This window comes from Lepidothrix coronata, unplaced genomic scaffold (genome assembly GCF_001604755.1).
Source record: "Lepidothrix coronata isolate B3197 unplaced genomic scaffold, Lepidothrix_coronata-1.0 Scaffold2, whole genome shotgun sequence".
NCBI classification, from domain to species: domain Eukaryota; kingdom Metazoa; phylum Chordata; class Aves; order Passeriformes; family Pipridae; genus Lepidothrix; species Lepidothrix coronata.
In genome coordinates this window covers 3,567,586-3,585,347 of record NW_016690182.1, presented here as the reverse complement: position 1 = coordinate 3,585,347, position 17,762 = coordinate 3,567,586, and the positions used below count along the sequence as shown (strand labels likewise).

Sequence of the window (17,762 nt, the reverse complement as noted above, 5' to 3'; positions counted from 1 at the left end):
TCTCTTGATGCCAAACACAATATCCTCCAAGGTTTCCAGGCAATTGTTAAGATTAAATAGAACAATCAAACTTAATTAACATAGTTTATCAGTCAGATAGCTTCAGACATTTTTATGACAGTTAGAGCATACATTGGAATGATTTAGATAGTTTTCATTTCTTAGCAGGAACTAGACCTTTGTTTATGGTATGTCAGCATACTTGCATCTGCTGAGGCTCTTGTTCTACATCCCCAATGAATTCAACAGTTTTTAATCTGCTGGATAGATAGAGGTGCACACAGAGGTGAATGTGTTCATTTGCAGCAGGGCACATGTGCTCTAGTGCAAAGCAGCCACTGGAGATGCTTCCATTTGATATTATTGTTTGACAAGGGGAAGGGTTTGGTAAAGGGGCTCCTTTGGCACTGTGAGAAATGGTTACTAGGTCATGCTGTGGGCTGAAGTGTAGGTAACATAAAGGTTCTTTCTCTTTATCAATCTTAATCAGATACCCTCCTCAATGTTATAAAATATGTCTATGCCAGATGATACAAATAGTGGTGTTCTCCTGTGGTTCCTTATCTTTGGTTCCTTGTCTTCAGTCTCTTATCTGAACATGCATTTGATTTTTCCCCTCTGAAATGCCCAATAATTTTAGAGCTGAAAGCAAATCCTTTGAACTAAAAAGTTTTAGCCCCAATAAATCCAGAACTAAAGACTAAAATACTAAGTAATGACAGCAAAATAATATATGAAGCTTTGATATATTTGGCCTCAAGGCAAAATATACAAGAGCGTCAAAGATGCAAGGTGGAAGAACAAGAAAACCTTTGTCATCTGATGTGGCTCTTGGGGAATTTTGGAATCATTTTGTGTACTTTTCCTGGCCAAGAGGTAAGGGATCCCTGTCTTGTTGCAACTCTCTGCATATACTGTGTTGATTCAGAGTTTTATTAATGTGATCTTGAATCATGTGGAAGGAAGAAAAGGGCAGCCTGTTTACAGGCAAAGGGCTTGTGTAGTGATGGTTATAAGGTGGCACCAGCACCATAGGGTGGCCAGTGAGGGGACAAGTATACCCTCACAAGTATACCCTCACAAGTATACCCTCTAGATATTTTAACAAAAATATCAGACCACAAGACTTAAATTTGAAAGGAAAAGAACTCCAAGCCTGCAAATAACATCCTCAAACAGTATGGGACTGAACATGCATTAAATTAAGAAATCTGTGGGTTTGTAGCACATCAAGCTGAATGGTTATTTCTGTATCCTGCAATAACCAGGTAAGAATGCAGTTACACATAGATGTATTATAAATACATGCTAATTGCTGTCAGCAGTTGTGTTTTGAAGATCATACATTTTTTATGCATAGCAAGGTGTTAAAATATCCTTACTAGTTATTTCTGCATTACAGCATCCTTGTTGAAAAAGCACTAGCAGAAAGGTCTTCCATTTTAGTATTCCCACCAAGACTTTGAAAGCTCCTGGTGAAGGTGCAAGAGAGATGTGACAGACATTGCATTAACATAAAGCTCAGAATACTTATCAGCTTCTGCTTCCCAGGGAAGCAGTCACTCAGCTTCCTGTAAAGGCAAAACACATAAAGAGACTGGGATCTGTTATCAGCCCTTTTGGGCAGAACTGTGATACAGAGTGCTCTGCTTAATATTGCTTATCGCTAATTCTGTGCATGATAACTGAAGCATGAACAATATCCGAGTGGGAAGCAAACTAGATCTATAGCTGCATAGCCAAGCCTAGCAAAATATATTGCTGAGCTCCTATAGCCAAACAGTTCTGCAGAATATCAGCTGAAACAGGATGTTCCAGCTCACTGGGCCTCCACTCACCATATGCTTGTGCAGCCTCACCTGTAATAGCAAATAGCTGTGCTCAAGGCCAGGGTGCATTAAGAATTAGGAAGGGATGCTGGAGTGAACCTGCATGATATTGAAAACTGATGGGGTTTGTTACTTGCTGTGTCCTACTGAGTTTGTGAGGCAATGGCGAGGAAGTTATTGAGCCTTGTTGAAATCACTCACATGAGTGAGGAGTGTATATCACTCTTAGAAATATATATTTGCAAAGTCTTGCTGTGGAGATTACCCTGAAGAAAATTCACTCTTGTCTGACTTTTCATTCTATGAGAGAAGTAAGAGAAAGAATGATAGTGTTGCTCTGTGGCTTGTCTGTTTAAACAGGAAAGGTTCTCTCTTCTGAGCTTATCCTGTACAGGAAGAATCATCTGTGTATTTTGACCCAAGTACAGACATATATTGTTTCTGAGAACATAGGATGAGGGTGGGATTCCATGACAGTCCCTGCATCCTTCATGCACCTGTGTAAGCTGGGGATCACAAACCGTACACTGGTGAAGAGCCTGAGGATGCTCTCTGGTTTTAAAGCAGAACCTAAGGGTCATCCTGTATTATTAATGTATTTGTTTATAGTAATGTGTCCAAAAGAAGATTTTTTTTTTATTGTAGTCATATGTAGCTACAAACTATTTTTCTGGGAATTAATGCACAAATGCTACAATTAGACTATTGTGAAGAAACACATGAGGTTTGTAACAGCTTATAACCTGTTCTTTCAACAGCAAGAAACCTATTTGCACTATAACCACACTTAGAGGAAATAATTGAAAAGTTTAGTTAGATCAAGTGTCTATCAACTTAATGCTTTTTCTATGTATGAGGCTAAGACATCTTCAGAAAGTTTCAAGGCTTGAGGACTGAGGTACAGACAGGCCAAGCAGCAATAAGTGGTTTTCAAGTTTCAGGCAGGACTTTTTCTGAGGATGTTTAGTTTTAATTCAAAGAAAAAAGCTTAAAGCAAAGAGAATATCACTGTGTGTTTACCTCCCTTTCCTTTATATTTGTTCCTATAATTACAATTACAATTCATCTGAGTGGTTGGGTCCCGGCACCTCCTCAAAGCCTTGGTGGGTGACTGGTGCTGCTTCCAAGGAATGTTGGAACTGGGCTTCCATTAGTGTTAAAAATTGAAAGAACAAAATCACAAGGCAAAGGGAAGAGGGATGTTGTCTTTCTTTGATGTCTGCTCCAGTCAGTGCACTGTATGACATCTGTATGTCTTGCTGTGAGTTAAACATAATTTTGCCACTGATAGACAATCTCTGCAAAGATTCTCCCCTGGTGGTGGCTGTGGAATCCAGCTGTGGAGAGAGTCCAGGCAGGATTGTCTTGAGCTCCCTGTGAAACCTGTTTAGTAAATGTGGTTCCTTATCCAGTGTTGATTTGGATAAACAAGATCTCAGGCTGTTTAGGCACATTCTTCACCAAAAATGTTTTTCTCTGTTTATTCTAAAAATCAATGTTTTCCTGATTAATCTTGATTCTAATGACATATTTTTTCTTTGTAAATGTGCCCTTCTGGTAACCCTGAGGGCAATAATAAGCTGGTGCCAAGTGAAAGTCAAATAAATGGGCAATTGCTAAAGGAAAATATTAGGAACTGCTATAAAATCATGTGCCATTAATAGCATTTTATTTTGACCATAAATGGTAATAATTATTCTTTTATGAATATTTCAGAAGACTGGGACAGGTTATTTGGACAGGATGAGATAGGAAATTGTTCAATTTAACTATACTTTCTTCACATTAGATACTCTGACAATGCCATTTTCCTTTTTAAAACACTATTTGTCATTTCTGTCCAAATAATTAACTTGAAGAGTAGGTAAATGCTCTTGTGATACCAGTTACAACTTCATCATTCTAATAAGTGTATGTGTAAATGAGCACACATGCATGGAAATAAACATGTAGGGTAACTGGTGGTGCAAAAAAGCATCCAAAGTAAGTTTCTAACAGAGCTCTGTAGGCCATGGCACCAATTTCATGCTTGGTAAAAACCCTGCGTTGCTTAAAACATCTTGATAGCCAGAATAAAATGATGAATTTGTTCACATTAATTAAACATATTACCTAAATGTTGCATTATGAATGCTCTTATATCTTTGCTGGTTTTCATTTCTGTGTTATGAAAAGGCTTGGAGAACATGAGATGTGTTGAGAAGGGGAAAGCATTAGAAAATACTTTGAAAATTTTAAATGAAACATTCCATATAGTTCCTTTTTCCTTAGAACAAAATTACAATGCACTTAAGAGAAAGAGAAATGTCAGTCAAAATACCAAAAACAATATTAGTAGTGACCCTAAAAGAATTTGCAAGCAGGCAGGTTAATCTTTTGGGGTTTTTTTCAATATACCTATCTGAACTCCAGCACAAAGTAATTAATTACAGGTTCTGGTGCAGAAATGCATCAAATATCATCTTTAGATGTCTGCCTTTTCATAACATACTAATTAGTCCTTTTTACACTGTGACTTTGTTAAAATGCAGGGGGTGGTAGAACAATGCTGACATTTGAAAGGGCCGGACTTACATTCCCTGATAATCCACTGGAGTCACACAAACTGCTTTTCTTAATTACCAGACAAAAGCAGCAGGCTTTGTTCCAGGCTGCTTTGCTCTATAGATGTATAAATAAGCCCTAGCTTGTTTAACTGGTATGTTTTTCATCTCTGAGTATTTGGGGGATTTTTGTCCTCCTAGAAAAGCTGTGACATCCCACTGCTGCTGCTGACGGGCTGTGCTGACCCTGCCTGTTGCAGAGGGACTGCACAGAGTCTTCCCTGAATTCAACCTGCCTTCTGATGTCCAGTTGCTTTCCCAGTTTCCTTAACTGTTTGTGGGTTTCATCCAGTTCCTCCAGGAACTGCAGAATTAACAGTTTGGAGGCTTGGCCAACTCTCATTCCCTTGTGTTCTCTGTGCATGTGAAGCTTTCCACTGACATTTTCACTGAAAAAATGAGCAATTTAACATTTGAAGTGGAGAATTTTCTATAAAAAGGAAGGAAAGAGAATGTATCATTTCCTTCTTTTAAAAACCTCCACTCCTGAATGCTGGAAAATGTTCATTAACTGTGGCAACCTGTTCTGAGAGCACTTCAGTGGATGTAGGGAACAGCTGTTTGGTTTCCTATACAGTGTTTCTATAAGGCAGCGGGTTTATTTTTCATATAATTTCCTGAAGATGCCAAGATTTGTGTTTCAAAACTTCAGTGAGTTCCTCTCTACCTGGAGTTAAGGGTGTTTTCTAGAAAGGATAGGACTTCAGCAAGAGTTTGGTTTGATAAGATTTTATCCATATAGGCTGTGAAAAATAAGCCATGTTAGATGTGATGGTGCAGCTAGAGCTACATACACTGGGCAAACAGAGGACAAAGCTAAGCATGTTATCTCTTCCAAACTAAAAAAAAAAAAAAATATGAAAGAGCAATCTATAAATTATATGAAATCTATGAGGGCATTATGTGTTTATAAAATGTTAGATTTATTGTTGGAGTATAAAGGTTACTTTAATTTTCTGAGAGGTGTATACCTGCTAGATATATAGACAACGTTGAAAAATCCCTTATAAAATGGGTTTTGTTATGGCCTGAAGATGCAGCTTATCACAGGTAAGTAGAATATTGCATTGATCTCTGCTGTAGATAAGGAGACTGCCGGGGAGCAGCAGCCTTGTCACATGAAAAAAATTGTGGAGCACAAGTCAAACATGCTGGGGAGTTTCATGTTTATTTTAAACTGAGCTGTAATAAAAAGGGCAAACCCTGTGTTAGCAGGTACATGGGCAAGAGGAGTCTGCTGGGGGAGAGGAGGGAGTCAAGAAATAGTGCTTGGGGTCTGAATGGACATCAGGATTATGTCCTGAGCGAGGAGGGGAAGCACCTGCTGCACTGATAACCTACCAAAGGCATGGGCCTTCTGCTCCTCAGAGCACACCAGGGTGGCACAGGAGTTTTGTCTGCTTCTGCCTCCCATCCTGCTGTGGTGCTGGTGCAGAGAGTGGGACACTGTGCCCAGACTCCTCATGAGCCTGTCCACTAATCAGGGAGGATGAGCATGGTGAGCAGGTAGCTCTACCCTGCACTCCTGGCAAAGGATGCTCGTGGCTAGGAATGTTATTTAAACAGTATCCAGGGACTGAGTGAGTACACTTCTCTTATTGTGTTAGGTGAAGGGCTATTACCAAAAGTAAAGTATGTTGGCACATGGTGAAATAGTACCACTTAAAAGATGAGCAGGATTTGTGTTCCAGAGAGCACATCATCAGGTACAAGTGCATGCACGTGGCGTGCCCAAGTGGCTGCTTAGTTATTCAGGAGCAAAGTGGAGGAGATGGAGTTGCTGATAGCAAAGGAAGCCAATGCCCAGCCCTTCTCCCTTCTGGGAAAGGTTGTGGTTCTTGGAGAGACCCCAGTCCTGCCTGGCGGGATGGTTGGCACTGCACATCTCCAGCATTGGTAGTGCTGTTTGCAACAGGGAATAACTGGGGCAGGAGGGGATGACACTCAGCCTTTGCCTGGGATCAGGCAGTGCTGGGGCAGACAGTGAGAACTACTAGAAATGAATTGGGGCATTCCGTGAGTTCTTTTGTGTTAAATCACTGCAGTCCACTGATATGATATAATGTAATATAATAATATTTCCTTCCTATATCCTAATATAAAACTTGGTTCTTGCTTATTCTTCCTCTGTTCATTTTTCACCTCAGTAAGCCGGCACTCTCCTCCCTGCAGTTAAGGTGTAAGACTTATCCTGTGCTTGCTTCTCGGCTGGCTACGTGGTACTCTTTCCCTCAGCAATTTTTTCTTTAAAAAATATTAGTACAAATGGACAAATGATATATACGAGATCTTGGTCAACAGCAAAATGTAACATTTTTCCTTTAAAAATTCCAGCTCCTGCATGTTCCTCACCCTGCTGCTGTGGTACTTTAATCACCCACTGAGTGTGAACCACAACACAGACACTATTATGAAAATGGTTAATGTTAAAGTGAATGGGTGGCTTGTTTTGCTTATTTATATAAACTTGTTTCTCTAAATCCTGTCTATGTACTGTGAGCTTCAGGGCAAACAGCCGAGCTCCGCTCCCACTGCGTGTGAGGAGTTCATGTTTGCAATAGCAATGCAAGCCCAAATTACAGGTGTGCTCTGCACCCAGGCTGTGCTGTAACAAAGGAACCCGTGATACTGCCTCTGGTCAGGAAACCACGGCAGTAGAAGAATATACCAAAAAAGCTTTGGTTCGATAAATCCCTTTGCTTTTTGTTGAGAATCTGGAGATGTTGGGCAAGAGAGAATATTAGTCTGCCCAAACATGGCTGGTTTTGAATGTGAGTGCAGCCGTAGGAATATACAATTTCACATTACGGATATGTACTTTGGAATTAAAACAAGATGTGTGGAAATACAGCATTGTCAACATGTCAGCCTGGTCGACACGTTTCAGCTGGCAATGAATACTGATTGCCTTTTCCATAGCAGACAATTCTTCTAATATCACTTCCTTTAAACACAGCTGAAATGAAAGTCTGTTCAATTCTAATGTTAAAGGAATTTCTTGGGTAGATCAGGCCAGAAATACACGCTTTCCTTTAAAAAAAAAAAAGTGAGAAAATCATAAAAGAAAATATTTCATTTGAATATTAATGTTTTTCACAAATGAAAGCAACTCTTGGAAAGGAATATTTCTTGGCTGCTGATGGTGCCTATAATGCCATATTTTTGGAGGAGCACTCAACAGCTATTTATTGTTACCTCTCCTATGTTTTTTACTTTTATGCTGTGTTGCTATAAACATGGTGTCTTTTTGATGCCACAGTGGTAAGTACTAGTAATAAAGATTTCTTGATAGTTTAAATGTGAGAGACCTGTGCTGTTACACTAGCAGGCTTCAGACAGGTCTGTTCAAGTGAGAATTTCCGTTTCAGTGGAAGGTTGAGCACTTTGACATGTTTGCATTGAAACATAACTGTTATCCTTTTCCAAACTTTTCATAAGTGAAGCAGAGTACCCATCTGGCCTGACTCCGAGGGGCCTCCCCATCCTTCCCTCTGGGCCTCCTTGCAGAACCCTGAGCTCGTGCCCACCACCCTCCATGCACAGCAGCTGGAGGGCATCAACTGGAAGATGTTCCTCAGGTGTTGTGTCCCCAGCAAGCAGGCCTGGGAAGGCCAGTTTTGCCAAAAGGCATCCAGTGAGCTGCCAGGACCTCTGTGTGTTTCTCATGGAAACTCCCAGGCCTTTGGCAGAAGGTTGCTACAGCTGAACTATTTCTGTAGAACACGTGCTCTCATTGAACTAGTGAAAAAATTTTATTGTCTCCCTGAAATTTTCCACACTGTCTTCCTGAAGTTCTGTGTGTTTCTGGTACACAAGGAAGTCTGATGTTTGTGATATCTGCCTTTAGACACTTACACATGTCACCTCATGAATGAAGGCATTTAAACTCGTGTTTCATCTTTGGAGAGAGGAGTTTTTTACCACTGTAGGAAACATACCCTTTAATTGTCCCTGTCTCTGGGAACTTTGTCTAAATGAAGAGTCAGAGCTTGAAACTTTGGTCTTTAACATAATAAAATCCAGCCAATTGTTTATTGGTTTCCTTTTTCAGAGAGAGGATGCAAGGGGCATGTCCCACATTGCACTCTCTAATCTGACACCTCATATATTGCCAATTATCAGAACAAAATGGGAAAGAAAATCCTTTATAGATGCTTCTTTGAGAGCTTCACAAATAAGATTTCAACAGTGCTGAGATTTTTATGACAACATAATTAGAGCTTCCTCCAGATTGTAAAAACTCAATTTGTTGAAAATTGTGTAAGCTGATTTAGGGTCAAATCCCAGACTTCTTATTCAGGCTTTCCTCTGAATTTCCATTGATCTCAATGACATAACTGAAGTTCTCTATTTGTAGCAAAGTATCTCTGTGCTTCTTTCCTTGCTGCTCCAATGAGCAGTCTTCCTTCTCACAAACTGTATTTCAGAGACATATGTTGAAAAGATGTTACTGATGCAGTTAACAGAGCAAATAGGATCTGCTGTGCCTGTGATGATGACTTTGACATTCACTTGATGCTACAAAGATATGAAGGTTAGCTCCAACTTCGATAATCTCATGTAATGCAGCCTGGTGTCAACAAAGCCACAGGTGTGGACATAGAGATAAGATGATAATTTTGAGTCTATTTTGTGTTCTCTCTTATTTTTCTCAGTTACACTGTTCAAAGTTCAAATCTCTAGTAAATAGAAGAGTGAATCTCTGTTTTCTATCTCTTTTCTTTTCTAAACTGGTGTCATGGGGTTGTTTCTCAGCAAGTCCTGAACAAATTGGCTGAATTTACGAATACAAAGATGTGTTTTTCTACCTGCCAGTTTCATCTAACCTCACACTTGCATCTGAAAGCCAGGCTGTATTTGATGTGATCTAGAGGACCACCTATAGAGGCCCACCATGGCAATAATGGTATGGAATCAGTTCAGTTAACTGAATTGCTCTTGTGGGGAGGATTATTAGCTTATACACCAGATGGAGGAGCAGGTTCTTACTTTGCAATCTTGTTTCTAGGTCAAAAACCATGGGTAGGCCCCAGCAATGTTCCCTGAATTATGTTCTTCCTGAAATCCTCTAAAGAGGAAGTAGCATGAAAACTTCCTTTTCAAACATCAGATACCAGACTCCAAACTAATGTGAGGAATATATCACTGAGTAAGAATCTTCTGTGATTTCTTAGAATCATTTTGTTAATCTTGGTAGTGTGTGGAGAGACACACTTCACATGATTATTGCTATCTTACTCTAACCCTTAGAAACTCCTCCTGCCCCCAAGAGTCCCTTTGTACTAGGGCAAACCTGGGAGAGGCAGAATTTCCACATGGTGGGGCTTGTAATCTTCATAACATAAGGTAATCAAAGGGTAGAAGAATGTGAATATGGCCCTTTTTGCCTCAGGAACAGAACTGGAGGACAAAATCAGAGCTGGGTTAAGGTTATTTTGGTGACAGCGGAAGATCAAGAAATGACCTGTGGTTTTCTTTACTGTAGTACAGAGGTCATGCTGCCCAGCAGGCTTACTGCTACAAACTATTGGAGAAGTCTTAGCAGTGCCAGAGCTAAGGCAGTGTTATTCCGGACCTTCAGTGAAGGAAGGAAACCTGGGAAGGTTTCCATATTGAGAGGTCTAGAACCAGCCAGAAATTCCCCATGATGAAGATCTAGGAAGCTTTTCCAAGCTCATGCTGCTTTTTCAGGGCTCCAGGGTGGGCAGCAATCCCAGTGGGCATCACTGGCAGTTTCCTGCACTGAAAATGGAAAGGTGGCTCACGGGAGTCTCAACAGCCCACTTTTCTCATCTCTCACATAATACAGAGCTCACACACATATTTTTGAAAGAGACAGGGAGACCGTAATCACCACCTTCTAGGATCAGCCGCAAGGCCATAATTTTGCATACTAGATACTTTTCTTAGCACAAACTGAGTTGTTTCATTACCTGGGAGTTCACAGCTTTCCAGAACCTGACATTGCAGGGAACAGAGTGTTGAGATGACAAATGGCTCGTAAGCTTTTAACAAGACAAGTAATCTTTTATATCAGAATTGCTGTAGTATCTCCTCAGAATGTACCTTTCCAGTAAATTGTCCTTATTGTCCATTTTAAACAGAGCTGAATTCAACCCTTCTTCTTTAGGGGACTTCAGGTCTAAACTCTGAGGCTTATTTAAAGCATTGAGGTTTGATCCTGTAGGATGTTAGACTCCTTCAAACCAATGTAAAGTCATTGCCAACAGGCAGTGCTTAGTGTGTCCCACCACAGTGGTCTCAAACTGCTTTGTGCACTTTCCAACAGGAACACGACCTCTTTGGTTTCCCCTTCCCTTCTCTGATGTTCCTGCTTCTCCAGGTTCCTTTTTAATGAAATCCCACCAGAAAGGGTGGTAACACTGTAAGACTAGCATGATGTTTTCAGGCCCAAACCTACTTTACCCTCTCTGTGCTCTCCAAGGGGCAGGTGGAATCTCCTCATCTGTGCTCAGGTGTTTTCCATCCTCAGGGGACCTGACCCTCACTACTGACTCCCAGACACTACCAAACATATCTCTGTAATACCAAATGCCAGGGCACACACTTCTAGAGGTCAGCCGTAGGCAAGAGGAACACTGGGCTGATGAGATGATCTGCAGAGGCAGCAGGCAGGTTAGGGGCATATTTCTCTATTTATTCTTGAAGAATCACCCTTTTTGGGAGCTATCAAGAAAAAATTCAAATCCAAGTTTTCTAATTTGTTAGTTCTTAAATATTTTAGCTTTTTGTGTACAGCAAACTGTACTGGAAAGGGAGAAAAGAAAGCCAGCTTGAGACATTTGCCAAGATTTTTTGCCTTTTTTTTTTTTTTTTTTCAGTATGTGGAGGTGTGGGGTGCAGGGAGAAATTCTCCAGCTTTGTCTAAGTGGTACAAGGTCACTTAGACTGGCATAAAAATACCTTCTCTCTTGCTGCTGTGGGAGATGTAATCCATTCATTTTAATAGCCAGCGAGCAAGGGCCGCCAGCGCCGCCTCAGTGTCCCTGTCACTGCTGTTCTGTTCCAGTGCATGCCCCGAGGCACAGGTCACACTTCCAACAATGACCAAAAATTTTAACGGTTCAGGCAAGACTAGGTGATGAAAGCTTTAATAACTGTAAACTTCAGTAAATGTTTGAAGGAAAATAGCCACCGATTTCTGTCTTTGTGTGAGCAGACGAGAATGACATTGTAAACCACATCACCGGGCTGCAGCAATCTTGATGTAATTCCCAGCACGGCTGGAAGCTTTTCATGTCATTTTTGGGCCTCTGGCTTCACATGCCCTGTGCCTCTTCTCCTGCTTTGAAATGGGATAATGATATTCCCTTTTTCAACCCTTTGACCACTGCAATTATAAGGTTGGAGGCCAGTGGCACATTAAGTGTTTCTGCAGCACTTAACAGATCCTTGGTGTTGCATAAAAAATCAAGCTGCTTTAAATCAGTAGTTTACATGAGGGAGTAAACCATCATATGTTTTCTGAATATCTGGTAGAAAACATGTGAAATTAATTTGTTTTTTTTTTTTTAAGTCCAGTTTGTAAACTTCATTTCTAATGATAAATGAGATTTTTAAACAACACCATTTCTGTGAAGCAAGCAAGTTCTATGTGGGATTTTTTAAAAAATCTCTTCATGGTAATAGATGTTGTGTTTTAGTCCATGTCACAAACTTATAAAGTCATCATCTGAATTTGCTCTACTAACTGAGTTTTTCTTTTCCATTTACATTGCAATCTTTTGCTTTAAGAAAACGCTTTATATCATGTTGTCATGACAACAGAATATGCTCTTAGGTTGAAACGCTGACATTTCTCCCAGTGTTCATAATGCACCCTCTGCTTGCTTCTCCCTTCTTGGCCAGTTCTGAGGGTCTCTGCACATAAATGTAAATCTACAACAGAGAGATGGATTTGGGGGCCAGAAAAGGCTGACTGCTGTATTTTTCTTTTTCTGTGTTTGTGAGTCTGTGTAAGTGGGTAATCATTTTAAAGCTTGGGGACACTATTGTACCAACATCTGTAACATAATTCAAAGGCTCACAAATACAAGGGCATTCTCTATATCACCAAAACACATCTAAATTGTCTTTCAACCAAATGTCTGTGCTGGAACTCACGTTCAAACAGTCTTGGGTCTGTTCCAAATGATGTTAGGAGAAAAAAAGTATCCTATGATGGACTTGAAAAGACAGAAGACCTAGAATAGGCTGTAAGAAAAAAAAATAAAAGTAAATTCTATTTTGTCTTATCCTCTGGAGATGTTCATAAAATTGAATACATGAATATGATGTGAGTCCTACAATCCTCAGGCTATTGAGATACAATCTTCATATTTCCTCCTTTACCAAAGAGAATAGGCAATGTTGAATTGTACTAATTCCTAAAGAATTATTTTATGTCCACAATAAATGGAGTCCATAGAAAGGGAAATGGGGAATCACTGTAAACAGTAACGTTTCTGAAAACATTTATTGCATGCAGCTTGACTGATTCACTCAGAAGAGTGAGACCTGAAGGTGACCTGTTAGTCCAAGATTACAGACATTATTCCCTATAATAATGAAAACAATAATACCAATTTGCTTCTACTTTGCTTTTCCAAATAACACATTAACTTTCATTTGGCTAAATCTCTTATCTTTGATAAAGGTTAAAAAGAACACTTAAAAGCTTCTTAAACCTGTTTCAATACTTGTCTATTCTTCTGAATATCTGAAAAGATGTTTGTAGGTAAAGTGAGTTCCTGGGATGGACATTGGAAGCAGCTGACAGAAAAGGGAAAAGAACAGAAAATGTCACCGGATATGACTGGTGAGGCTACATATGAATAAATTCTGATACTGGAAATATGCCTTATTTTTTCAAGCTCTTAGAATATAAATGAACTTGTGGACTGGATATAGTTCTGCATGGGAGTTAGGCAGAGCAGATTGTCTCACATCTGCTTCCTGTAGGGTCTTTTATCATCTTCTGAAACATCTGGTACAAGCAACTGCTGGGATATTGGCTGATAACACACTGTGAATATGGTCCGCCTTGGCAACTCCTTGTTTCTTCACACAACATTGTAAATAGAAAAGTCCGACAGGGAGAGCACAAGCACAAAGTAATTGTTGTGGCTTGGGGGAGAAGCTGAAGTAGCAAAGTAGAAGAGTAAACAATGGACTGATGCAATCCATGGGCAATATTCTCTGATTCAGCAGCTTGTGAAGTGGTTAATTGGCATTGATCGTGTTGTTAGTTAAACAAGAAGACTTGTTTTTATATGCAGGACACAGACAAGGTTAGAACTTCCTTGCTAAACTTTATGGCCTATTCAAACTTTAAAGCATCACCTAAAATCTCTGAGCAGGACATGTCAGAAAACAAAAATAGTAATAATAATAATGCATTTTATCTACTTTCTCATTTAGTCCATAAAAATATAACTATAGGAGAAAACGGATGGATAACTCAGAACAAGAGTTTCAGCTACATGAAAAAATCCATAGATTTGAAGTCTGAGCCCTGGTGCCAAATGAAATCCAGAATATCTAATGAAAATTAGATCACTCAAGGAGCTTCATAGTGAGGGACTTGTGAGGCTGGCATTTGTGGACTCAGAGCTGTTCTTATAATCAAATGCAGCATGTTCAGTACCTCCTCTGTTGTAGATGAGATTTGACCCCTAGGTTTGATTTGTATTAGCTAGTGATTATTCTCTAGTTTTCACCAGAGAAACCTTCAGATTAAATTTTTATTAAACATGATGTAGGTCTCTGAAAACTTTCAATCCCAACTAATTGGCTTTTTTAGGTAGGAAAAGCTTAATTAAAAAATCCCCAACCAGCTGCAGTTATAAGCCCTCTTATTTCATTACATATGTGGGTCTTTCTTCCTCTCTGCATAAAACTTTCCATGCCAGTGCTACGTCAGCATGAAGACTGGTGTGTGTGTGTGTGTGTGTGTGAGTTTAAGAGTGAAGATAGATTAGCTAAACTAATGAGTATAGATGAGCTTAATTAATAGTGAATTTAAAAATGAGAAAATAATTGTGGCACCGAGTAAAACAGCAAGATGAAGAAAGCAACTGTAACAGATTATGAACTGCAGTGGGAAGCTGCCAGAAGATGTGTCTTTGGCTTGCTAAATGGAAGCATGGAATCATTTAGTTTGGAAAAGACCTCTAACACCTAAGACTAAAGAAAGCAGCCACCTAACTCATCTCTGACATCAAGTATAAAAGAGTTCGTCCACTTAAGAACTGATGTAAATGACAGTGAATGAACTCCAGGGGTGTTACAGTCTCCTCAACCTTCTTATGGGGTCAGAAGGAAAGGCAGGAGGAGCAAAGGGGCTCCTGCATTGCAGTGACTTCACTTGACATTTTTACTTTAGATCAGAATCTAGTCCAGTGGTCCAGTTGTAGTAACTCCAACTCAAACCGTAAAACAGTAAGTTTTCTTCTTGAAATGCTTTCCACAATAAAACTGAAAGAACTCACAGAAGTCAGCTTGGGAAATATCCCCAGAGCATTGCCCCCCGATGGAAATCTAGGGACTGTTGCCTTGGTGTACTCAGCTTCTACTTCAGCTAGGACAGAATTTAGACCTCCCACATATTTTCAGTTTTAGCTGATAATATGCCAGCAGGATGAGAATGAAGAACACTTCTCTAAAAGTAAGTTTTATCTTTCTTTCTCTCCAATTCTGGTCATTAGCCTGGTTGAGACAGGTCATTCTTCTGAAGCCTTATGAGAGACAAGCATTTAGCTGAGGTGCTTGTGTCAAGATTCAAGCTGTTAAAAGTCACTGTCAATCACCAAAAGGCGAGTCTTGCTCCTTCTGCTTATCTCTCTTTACAACTTCTTTCCTCAGGATCGTAATTCTATCCCTGTAGTTCACTCCACCACATTTTTCCTAAATAAGGAAATCTGTGCATATGACTATGTGAAGCATTTTAAAAGCTTCAACTAAGGCATCTTAAGAGAGCAGAGCTATTTCACATTCTCTCTGTTCTGGTTTTTGGCTCAGAGAATTCTCCTTGATAATTTGTAAATGAAATCAAAATTCTTCAGAAAGCTGTGGCATGCCAGGATAACTGGGCTGTGAGGAGCCCTTGTGTCCTGAAGCTTGTGCACAGCCTGGGAATCTGGGAATTCACTGAAAATTTTTTTTATTAGCTCCCTTGTCTAGACTCTAAGAAGGTTGGGGTTTTTCCTATCAATTGAAGTTCTTTAACAACAAGGTTGTAGCATTTCCTGAAAGAAAGAGAATGAAAAGCTTTTAATTCTCTTACATGCATTGCTGATTTGTTCAGCTGGAGGAGATTTATGTGGGCTGGTTCAGTGTCTCTCCATTCAGTTAAGAGCAACCTTAATGGTATTTCTAGTGGGCAAACTTGCTTTCATTCTCGCCTTCCCTGTCACTCAGCTCATTTATTTTAATTTTCATCTTTCGAACAAAACCAGGTCTGAATTAAGTGAGCAATATATCCCACTAATAATGCCCTATTGGAATACAGTATGTAGTGACTCCAGGTCTTCTTTCTTTGCAGAAAATTATGTATTAGCATGGTGTAAAGGGTGTCTGCCCCTTCCAGAAGTCACACCTGGGGAGCTGGAACCGGTGGTCTAATATTGCACCAAGGGTGAATGGGGCTGACTGTGATGGAGCAGCTCCAGCACATTTAGAGTGACCACCTCAGGTAACAACTGACAAACAGCTATGCTTCACCAGAGACATCACAAAAGTCATTAATTTTATGCTATAGCCTTTTTCTCATTTTATTTTGATATGTAATTTCATTATCCAGTAGTTTAGGTGGGCACTTTATTACATTTCCATTAGTGGCAAGCTGTAGGTAGCTGGATCGTTGTCATCTTGTTTTAATACACACGCCACCACAAAACTGAATCCTGTTTCCATGCTTTTAAGATTTTACAGTGGTACAAATTTCCTGATTGCAACATTTATTCCTCATTGAAACATAGGACTGATGACAATCTCCTGCTGTGCTATAGCATTCCTAATCAGGTGACGTGGGAGTCACTCTGTAGATTAAAAAGCCCCCATTTTCACATGTTTCAGTACTATGACCAAGTGAATCAAACAAGGGGAGCGAAAAGAAAACCCTCAGTAACTCCAGCCTCATTTATAGAAGTGTGTATCAAAATCTGAAATCAAAAGCACAGTTTTCTGTAGGATTTTGCAGTGACCAGGTATTATCCTCTGTGCTAGGATGAGCCTGGCTGGGCTTTTGGAATGCAGCAGAAAAACATCTGTGGCTTCTGCAGACCTTCTACAGATGGGTGTACAAGGGCAGGGACACTGCTCTGACGTTTCTGCAGTTATCACAGTCAGGAAAAACCTGTTCTGATGCAATGGAGAACGTTGCTTCTGAAGCAGTGTCTGACAGTGTATGAATAAACATCCAAACCAAACGCAAAGTCAAAAGCCTTTGAAGTTTACCCATAAGTTTTAGTTGAGTTCCTCGCTACTTGGAAATAAAAAGTAATACTGAATAACAGAAAATTGCTGAAATTTAAATTGCTTGTACACCCACAGAAATGCAGTGGGTTTGGAGTTTGACTAATGCACAAAAAGAAGGAATTTACAACATTTTTTCATAAACATTTTAAATGCCTAAGTTAATGCATAGTTCGTGATAAGGAATGAATTTAATACTTCGTAACCCAGGCAGGACATGATAGGAAATTTTCCTTTTTGCTAAGAGGCACATATATCTAAGGGAGAGCATAAATAAGGACCTAGAGAGCATAGTAAAAGAACCTCAAGAAAGAAAACTGGCATCTGAATCATATCAGGGTCTTACAAAAAAATGATACATTTTCTGGATCACAACACATTTGTAAAACTTGCTCTCAGCCTAAAAGAAAATGGAGGCCAATGCAGAAAGCACAAAAATATTTGTTACTAGTCTGGGCTAATGAACAATTTGAAGATGCTAATTTTCCTTTCCATTTGCTTTGCAGCTGACTGATCTTTTTTGTTAATTGCAAGCAAAATTTTAAAATAGCAGAATTTTTCTGGTTTCAGTTCATTGCATGCATTTTCAAAAGCTGAAATACTATTTGGGTTTTGTGTTTGTGCACGTGTTTTTTAACAAAAATTTATTTAACTGAAATGAGAATTTTGTCTTTGCAGAAATTAAAGTGTGATGAAATTGGAAATGTTGCACCCATACCCCCCTTGTCCTTCAAGTCCTGTTTGTTTTTGTGTAGTTAAAAGACTAAATTTTCTTTGAAATAACAGATGTGTATGATACATGGGGAGCAAAACAGCAAAATAACATGATTGCTATTTAATCAAAGCATAAGGGTGT

The 17,762-nt window shown here is 39.6% G+C and overlaps 1 protein-coding gene across 2 annotated transcripts in view; it reads left to right on the top strand.

Moving 5' to 3' along the window:
• The window catches only part of GRIA3 (glutamate ionotropic receptor AMPA type subunit 3), a 416,095-nt gene that overhangs the window by 172,098 nt on the left and 226,235 nt on the right, over positions 1–17,762 (top strand). The gene's annotated exons all lie outside the window — the stretch shown is intronic.